Source organism: Mustela lutreola, chromosome 2 (assembly GCF_030435805.1).
Source record: "Mustela lutreola isolate mMusLut2 chromosome 2, mMusLut2.pri, whole genome shotgun sequence".
Classification (NCBI taxonomy): domain Eukaryota; kingdom Metazoa; phylum Chordata; class Mammalia; order Carnivora; family Mustelidae; genus Mustela; species Mustela lutreola.
In genome coordinates, this window is record NC_081291.1 from 135,903,364 (window position 1) to 135,913,232 (window position 9,869).

The following is a 9,869-nucleotide window of genomic DNA, read 5'->3' on the forward strand; positions in this document are numbered from 1 at the left end:
TGTACTTTTATGACTGTGGAAACGGGTCACTATAATTTCAAAAATGGTCTCTTTGCAAGAAAGTATATCCATAAAAGTTGGTCTAGACCTATGACTCACAACCTAATTTTAGAATCACCGGTTTCTTTTCAAATTTCCTAGACCCACAAAATACACAGAATTTATTACATTGTATTCTTGGAGTCCTGCAAATCTTTTTTTTTTTTTTTTTGAGTCCTGCAATTCTTAAACTAAAGTTCTCTTTGAATTAAACCAGCTATATTTCATTTAATAATCACTTAAATTTGGAATTAAAATATGTTTAATGATTATCAATCATTCCTTTAGCACTTCCTAGATTTAATGTCTCAGCTATAGTAAATTATCATTGAACACAGATCATTCTTTGACTCATCTTTTGCTGTTTTGACTAAACTTTGATGTCATCCATGTTTTTTGCTTCTCTGTCATCACCTCCTTTTAAAATTATCAATTCCCTTTTCGCCCCCAAATTTCATAAGGCTTTCACTCCACTATATTTGGAACATTGGCTGATTTAATGATTCATAAAATGAACCTAATGGTTCAATGATGATAATAACAATCCATATCAGGAAACATTTAGCATTTTCAAATTGTATTAAAAATGAAAATTGGTGCATTCAAAAAAAAAAATACTGGAAGTTTTAACATTTTAATGCCTGAGAATAAGGTGTACATTATCTAGAGCACATCTTTCTTTTGAATTGTAATTTTATCTTTCCATTTGTAGATGAAATTTATTTGTCAAATAATTATGGACCAAGTACTAGAGGCAAATCATGCCTTGAGGTACACAGCATTTAACAGGCAAGATAAAGCTTTTCCACTCATAAACCTACTACAGGCAGTGCCTGAGTTATAATGGTTTGATGTATGATGTTTCAGCTTTATGAGGATGCAAAAGTGAATTGCATTCAGTAGAAACTGGACTTCGAATTTTGAAGGCAGTGGTAGCAATGTCCAGCTCTCTGGCAGCCATGTAATCACTAGGAAAAACAACCTACACACTTCTATAACCATACAACATTCTGTTTTTCACTTTCAGTACAATAATTTATATATTATGTAAGATTTTCAATACTTAATTATGAAATAGGCTTTGTGTTAAATTATTTTGTCCAACTATAGGGTAATGTAAGTGCTCTGAACCTCTTTTAGGTAGGCTAAGCTAAGCAATGATATTAAGTAGGTTAGGTGCATTAAATACATTTTAAACATATGATATTTTCAGTTTATGGTGGATTTATCAGGATATAACCCCACATAAGTAGTTGATTTTGAAAGTCTTTGCTTTCTTAACTTAGTCACTAGAATTCTTACTCATTACTTCATATATATTTCTATATTTGTATTTCAGATAAATTAGTCTACCTCCTTTCAAGTAAAATAACCCCCTTTATAGGATTTCATCTGCTGATTTTTATGTGTGTTATAGCTAATAATTTGATTTCTAGACATAGCAATCTTTTGATACGTGTTAAAATCTCTTTTAGGAGTGGGGGTGGAGTTCTGGAAAGCAAAGGAATAATAAAGAATAAAAACATCCATTGGGGAAGATTCTCATATAGGAGTATCTATATATAGGGTAGTTGAAAAGCAATATAGATAATATATTATTTCTTGATGCTGCTATAACAAATCACCACAAATTTTGTGACTTAATGCAACATACAGTTATAATCTTACTGTTCGAGGTGTTTGGAGTCTGAAAATTAAGGTGTCCTCAGGCCTGCATTCCTCCTGGATACTCTAAAGCTGAGTCAGTTTTCTTGCCTTTGCCAACTTACAGAGGCCATCTACATCCCTTGGCTTGTCCCCTCCTCTGTGTTTGAGTCCACCAGTAGCATCTTCAAATCTCTCTCTCTGAGACCTTCTGTCCTCAAATATCTTTTTCTCCTTCTACTTCCAGAGTCATCTTGCCTTCTCTAGCTCTGACTCTCCTCTTCCTCTTCTAAAGACCTCGGCTATTACCTTGGGTACACCCAAGTAATTCATAATAATCTTATCATTTCAAATCCTTAACTTACTGTATCTGAAAAATTCCTTTTGTTGTGTAAGATAATATATTTACAGGTTCTGGAAATTAGGACACAACAAATTTGGGACACATTTTTCAGCCTACCACAGGTGTATGCTGTCTCCGCTTCCTCATGTATAATAGAAAATGGCTGTAATATGTCTTTCTCTAACACTTTTAAGTCTAGGCTGACTCTTTTTCAAAAGAGAAAGTTTAAGGTACTTATGTCATGACATATAATATCTTAAATGACTATAATGGAGGAACAAAATATATCTAAATCCACATATTTTGCCCAGCTTTGAAATGAAAGCTATCAATTACAATGTTGTATAATGCTAAATCTTTGTATGATAGCATCAAAAGGAGTTAGTGATTTATATGAATTTTTAAATGCACTGTAAATTTCCCAATTTGCTGATTAGAGCTATACAAGAAAATAAAATAAAACAGTTATTATCTTCACATTAAAAAGGCAAACTAGACATAATCATCCAAAAAATATATTATAATACTACACAAATAATACTCTTCTTTTTGTTCGGTTGTTGTTCTTGGAATGGGATCTCATGATTATTAAAGAAATTCATATTAATTGTCACCAAGGCAAGAAAGCCTATTTTTTGTTCCTTAATTGTAATGCATCAAAGTTATATTCAAAATCATGTATGGACTATAAATATTAATTGATGAGTTCAATTTAAAGTACTTCAGTAGCAATAATGTTTAATGTTAATTATAACTACTCAGTATGAAATAATTCATCAAAAATCCTCATTAGGTGCCAATTGATACCATAGTTATAATGTGATATAATTGGATTACAAATCAAAAGCCATAGGATGCAGTCATTTAGCCCTAAAAATGTGTAATATTCAATTATTAATTCTCACAGAAAACAACATATTATATATCTTATTTTAAGTTAAAGGAATATTACATTTGTTAAATTTTATGGATTTCATGAACTTCTTGTTAAACAAAGTCATTATTAAAATTAAATTACATACATTTATAATTAGGTAAATTACATTAAAAACAAGGAAAATATATACTCAAAACACTTCCTAATTTTTTAACTTAATTTGTACTATTTTCTATGTCCTTAAGTTTATGTTTATAGTGTCTATGTGGTAACAGTGCTTTATGACTGTGTGTTTCTGAACATTTCTTTTAAAGTCTGTGTTCAGTGATGTCACCTTCATTAGTAGCTTAAAAATGACCAATGCTGGGAATATTTATACAACAAAAATTAGCAAATGTTACAAGTGAGGGATTTTTCTTTCCCTCAAAGGATTGGTTATTGAACATTTACCAACATACCACCAACTAAACAAGAATAAAAAAAAAATCTGTATATCTATACATCTATATGTCTATATATATATTTTATCTGAATATCTATATCTAGCTCCTTATAGTTTTCATGGGTCAGGAATTCAGGAGGACTTTGCTGAGGGGTTCCAGTACAAAACCTCTCATGAAACCTCAGTCTACATATAGACAAGAGCTACAGTCATCTGGAAGCTTGACTGATATCAGAGGCTTTCTACCAAGGTGGCTCATTGACATGGCTGAGAAATTAGGTGTTGATTGTTGGTGGGAGATATCCTTTCGTTGCAACATGGATCTCCATAGACTGCTTGAATTTCTTCATGACATGACAGCCATCCCTCAGAAACCTAGAGTCAAGTAAAAGCTATACCTATTATGAATTAACCTTAAATTAATTCACATGGCTTCTTACATACGCTATTCATTAAATGCTAGTCACTAAATCTGACCCACATTCAAAAGGAAATCAGGTTTCACCTTCTAAATGGAGGAATGTTATAAAGCCATCACATTTTGTAAGGCAGTGCAAATGTTCTCATACAACATTATTGTCTACATCTCATATTTTAAATATTATAAAGTGTTATAATTTAAGGGGAGTTCAAAATTAATGCTAACTTGTATTTCAGAATTTATTTTAAATATCCCAGGTAAATAATTTCCACATTCCTTACATCTTATATTGCCTTGAGCTATATTGATTTTTTCTTTTAGGTTCAAATCTTTGAATTTATAAGTTAATGAGACTATATTGTCTTGTGTAAAGTCATTTATTTAAAAAATTGCTGAAAACATGTGTATATGTTTTTAACTTTCTGGCCATGATAGAAAATTAAGCTTAATGAACTACCTCAAGAAAACAACTTTTAATATTCTTTTTTTTTCTTTTTTTATGATTTTTATTTATTTATCAGAGAGAGAGAGGGGGAGAGAGCGAGCACAGGCACACAGAATGGCAGGCAGAGGCAGAGGGAGAAGCAGGCTCCCTGCTGAGCAAGGAGCCCAACGTGGGACTTGATCCCAGGACGCCGGGATCATGACCTGAGCCGAAGGCAGTTGCTTAACCAACTGAGCCACTCAGGCGTCCCGACAACTTTTAATATTAATCATAATTATATATTTGTAGGTATAAAATAGTGAATTGACTATAATTGCCAACAGCATATTCTAAAAATCGTTCCTTTCACTATACCATTTTAATATACGTTTTTAATCCTTAAAAATTATAAAAAACATCTAATAAACTGAGACTTTCTTGTTAGTATTGATTATTTTTCTACATCTTTTATGGGTTCCTAACCCCCATTTTCTTTTTAAATTCCCCATCTATGGTGTAATAGAATTAAATATTAGAATAATCTCTTCTATATCTACATTATTTCTTCTTTCAGTCTAATAAAAGATTCACAGGTATTTACTATATATTTTCTTCATATTAATATACCTCATTCAGAAAAAATATATATGCTTTTGCTATTTGCTTATATTCTTATGCTTTTTTTATTTCCTCCTGGATGATTAATGTGGCTCTCGAGTAGGCTCCTATGAGCATTACAGTTCTAACTTCAGTTACCCTTCCCCAATAGAATTTTTGTGTCTTTGAAAAATAACTCAGTGCAATTCAGTTTTCATCAACTCAGTAAGGGCTCTATTTGACTTCTTGGTTACACTGTATATATTTTACAAAAAGTTAATTTTTATATTCTTTTTGAATAAATATATAAAAATTACATTCCTTATGTATTTTTTGTGGTGGACTATTTACATTCGTTGCATGCAGAAACAATGTCCCTAATCATATTTAGCTATGACTATGTGCCAAGAACATTCTAAAGAACATGAAGTGTAGCTAGAACTATATTCCTAAAACTACCTTTATCATTATTATTTTTATTCAAATTTATAATATGAATGTACTATTGACCTAGAATTGTGCTTAGTGTAAAGAAATATCAGATGTGACCCCATCCTGAAGTGAATTTAGGTAGTGTGCAATATAAGAAATATTTGTCACTGTATACACACGTTTTATTCAAAACAACAACAAGATCCAATAGTGATGATTGTTGGAGGCTATGGCATGGTTGGAGTCATGGATCAAACCAGGCCCTGACTTGTGTCTCCTTTAGTCCAGACGCCTTGATAAGGGGTTAAGGACAGGAAAGTTGAGTAACACTGAGGAAGGGTCTGTGCTACATGTGGTGAACTCCCCTACGTGACTTCCCACACGCTCTCCCTACAGAAGGGAACAATGTGGTCAGGGTTATGAATTCTTAATTGGTCCTTGTTGTTCCTGTACTTCCCATAACCCACTTCCTGTTTGATTGTCTTGCATCAATAGTAGCTAGTGGCATTAGCCGTGACTACCTGGCATCACGAGATTTGTTTGTAGTTAATGTAAACTTGTTATAGGAACTTGCGATTATCTGACTAGATACTGATGTATTACTCCTTCTATTGTGGTCTTCCTTATAAATCTTGTAAGATGTGAAATAAAATCGGCACTGTTGGACATCCTTCTCAGTGCTCCTCCTGCCCCCATCTCTTTGTCTCTTAATTTCTTTTCACCATCCTCTTACCCTCACGTTCCTGGTCGATTTGTGGTGCCAGCCACGACAGATGATGAAGCTAGGAAAATTGAAAAGGAAAACAATGTGGGATCACAATCAGAGGGGACAGTGATAATAAGTATTCAGAAAAGGTGCTTAGAACTTCTTACAATAAAGCAAGAGAAAAACAAAAGCAAACAAGCTTTTTGCTTAATCCATCTATTATGTTGGTTTTGCAAATGAATAACATTCCAGAATTAGAAACATATATGTATTCAAAGCATTTGTCACCTATTCAAATGCAAGCATCCCTAGGATAATTATATTAGCAACAGGAAAGTACATAATATTAGGAATTACTGAGCTATTATAATGGATTAAGTTGCTAAATCACATGTATTAAAGATTTCAAGGATCTGGGAAATCAAGAGGTTCAGATAATAATTATTCTATGTATCAAGCAAGCCACTAAACCCAGGCAATATTCAAAGGATAGGAATCCTATTCTCGTGATAATGGAAAGGCGTGTATGGATGAAGTTTCCATTTGACTGAGTTCCTCAGTGTTTATATTGAGCAGATCCTCTAGATACTGACATTGGAAATATACCACAAAAGAGCAACTTTTGTATTGTTTAGTCACAGATTAGGGGTGTTGTTGGTAATTGCAGCATGATTAGGTCATCAAGACTGATAAGGAGTCTTTTTGCTAGATCTGGAAGGTCAGATGGAGAATGTGGAAGGGTAAGACTTTGAAGCCAGGCAGAACTAGCCTCCAGTGTGCTTACTTATGATGCGTGAACGGGGGAAGAAAAGAATAAAGGATGCCTCTAGGAGGATATTGCTAGAGTAGAGGAGTTGTCTAGGGATATTAAATAAAACATCTGATAGGAATGGAATCTTCTGGAAGTGAATAATTAGTGATAAAGAGCTGGAAAGTAGGTTGAGGTAAAATTTTGTTCGACTTGAAAACTGACTGAAGTTATAGCTCCAGGAAATAAAAGTTATGAATCTCTTTATTAGAAGATATAACAACACTAGGCACATATGGGCAAGCCAGAAAAACAATTTTAATAGATAAACTATAGAAAGTTCTACCTATTTTGTCACGTTATTTTACTCAAAATCACTTCTCTGTAAATAATTTCTTAAATTTTTTTTCTTGTTTTCAGATCAGAAAATTCATGAAATATTAAAACATGAAATATTAGACTATGGTAGATATAAAGAAATTTAGATTTTTCTTTAAAAGAAAATACAATATTGGGTTTCATTTAAATGAACTTTCGGACCATGCAGACGCATAAAAGAAAACTTAAGAATTGAGTCAATTTTGCAGTTTGAGGCTTGAATTATCTGGATAATTGCTTCAATTTTCTATCTCACTACCCATGGGAACACATGCTGAACATGCACATTCTTACATATTGGGAAAAATCAGTTTTTCTCTTTTATTCATGGGGAAATATAACCCAAAAGGTTAAAACTTAATAATATTATTAATATTTTGAACAAAATTTAGCCTGCCTGTTTCACAGATTAGTTTTAGGCACACATTTTAAAACTTACATTCAAATTAAGAATTTTGAGTTCAAAGCAATATTTTCCTTAAAAGCAAATGGGTTTAGACCATGCAATCTTCTTTCCTGAATTGAAATGGAAATGGAGCACTGCAATCTGCAGGGAGGTGAAGGAATGCTCATAGTTCATTAAATAATGTGAGTAGTAATGAGGTTTACACAAATCAAACAGTGTGTTAGGTAATTGTAATGTTGCTTTGTGGTGAACCACCTGTCAGGAAGCACTTCCAGCCGAAGGCTCAATCTGCTCTCCTGTTCCCAGATGATTTCTAATTAGTGTAAACTTCATCTGTGGCAGGCTACCAGAAAATAAAGAAAAAGTAATTTGTAGGCCTCTTTCTTTTCTCTATGATAAAGAAAAATAATTGCTTTACTTCAAGTACTTACTTTAAATTTTCAAGTAGGCATTTGGTATGTTGTCTATAAAAAAGAATATATATATATATATGTATATATATACATATATATATATATCTCGAGAGAGAGAGGGAGAGAGAGTCATTAGAGGCACACAGACACACAGAAAAAGAATGTTTCAAGATAGGTCAGCACTACAGAGTCCTTTCTTTTCCTTGATCCAGAAGGAGAATGGGGGGTGGGGGTGGGGTAGAGAGAGAGAAGAAGGAGGAGGAGGAAGAGAAAAGGGGAGGGGAGGAAAAAGAAAGGAGAAGACACAAAGAAGGAAAGAAAAAAGGAAGGAAGGAAGGAAAAGAGACTAGTGAAAATATGAATGAACATGAGATCTCAATGTACATATATTTTTCTAATATTTTGAAGATCATTGATATCAGATAGATATGTTTTATTTATCAAAAAGAAAAGAAAATGTTAAGCTTCTGTAAAATGGCACACATTTCTGCAGAAAGAAGTATAAAGGTAGGAGTGTATTCACAAGAAGAAAACAATAAACAAAAAACCTATAGGTAGAATTCACAAAATTTACATCACTGTAAAATTATATCACCACATTTTAGATTGTATTTCCAAACTAGATATTCTTAGGAAAGTTCAACCACATTCCTTTAAGACAATAGAATCAGAGGCTAGCTGAATCATTCTACACATAATTATAATTACCCAGATCCCATAAATTGAAACTTAAAGGAAATAAAAATTAGTTATTGAGAGCTTTGCCAATTCTAAAATATCCATATGATCATAAAGGACCACAAACAGCCAAACAATCTTAAGAAGGAAGAACAAAGCCGGAATCATCATACTTCCTGATTTCAAAATATATTATAAAGCAACAGTCGTTAAAACAGAATGATAAGAACATAAATATGATGTATAGACCAATGGAAAAGAATAGAGAGTCAGAAATAAATCCATACATAAGAGTCAACTTTTCTTCCACAAGGATTTCAAGGATACTCAATGGGTATAGTCTCTTCAACAAATGGTGTTGGAAAAATTGGATATCCATACACAAAAGATGCAATCAGTCCCTTATTCTATATTATATACAAAAATCAACTCAAAAGAAATAAAAGACTTAAAAAGACTTATACATAAGATTCCAACCTATAAAACTTTGGAAAGAAAACAGAGAGAAAAGGAACTTACAAAATAGGAGAAAATATTTGTAAACCATATATCAGATAGGGGTTATTTTACAAAATACATATGGAACTCCTACATTTTATTAGCAAAAATAATAATAATAATAATGCAATTAAAAATAGGCTAAAATCATAAATAGATATTTCTCCAAAGAAGACATAGAAATGGCCAACAAGTATATGGAAAGATGCTCAGAAAATTATTTATCATGAGGGAAATGCAAATTAAATCACAATGAGATATCACCTCATACCTGATAAGGTGGCTATTACCAAAAAAGTAAATACAGTAAGTATTGACAAGGACATGGAGAAATGGAAACCCTTGTTCACTGTTGGGAATGCAAAATGGTGCAACCACTATGAAAACAGTGTGGAAGTTTCTCAAAATACTAAAAACAGAACTACTGTATGATGCAGCAATCCTATTTCTGGGTATTCATCCAAAGAATTGAAATCAGGATCTCAGAGAGATAGTAGCATTCCTAGGTTCATTTCAGAACACTCACAATAGTTGAGATGTGAAAACAACCTAAATAATCATCAACAAATGAATGGATGAGCAAAATGTGTTATTTACATAAAATAGAATCATATTCAGCCCTAAAAAAAGAAGGAAATCTATTAATACATGACAACACAGATGAATCTTAAGGATATTATGTTTAGTTAAATAAGCCAGTCAAAGGAGGAAAAACACTGTGCAATTCTACTTATATGAGATATATGAAATAGCCAAACTCCCAGAAGTAGAGAGTATAACCAGTGGTTGCCAGGGTCAGTGAGAATGGGAAAATGGAGAGATG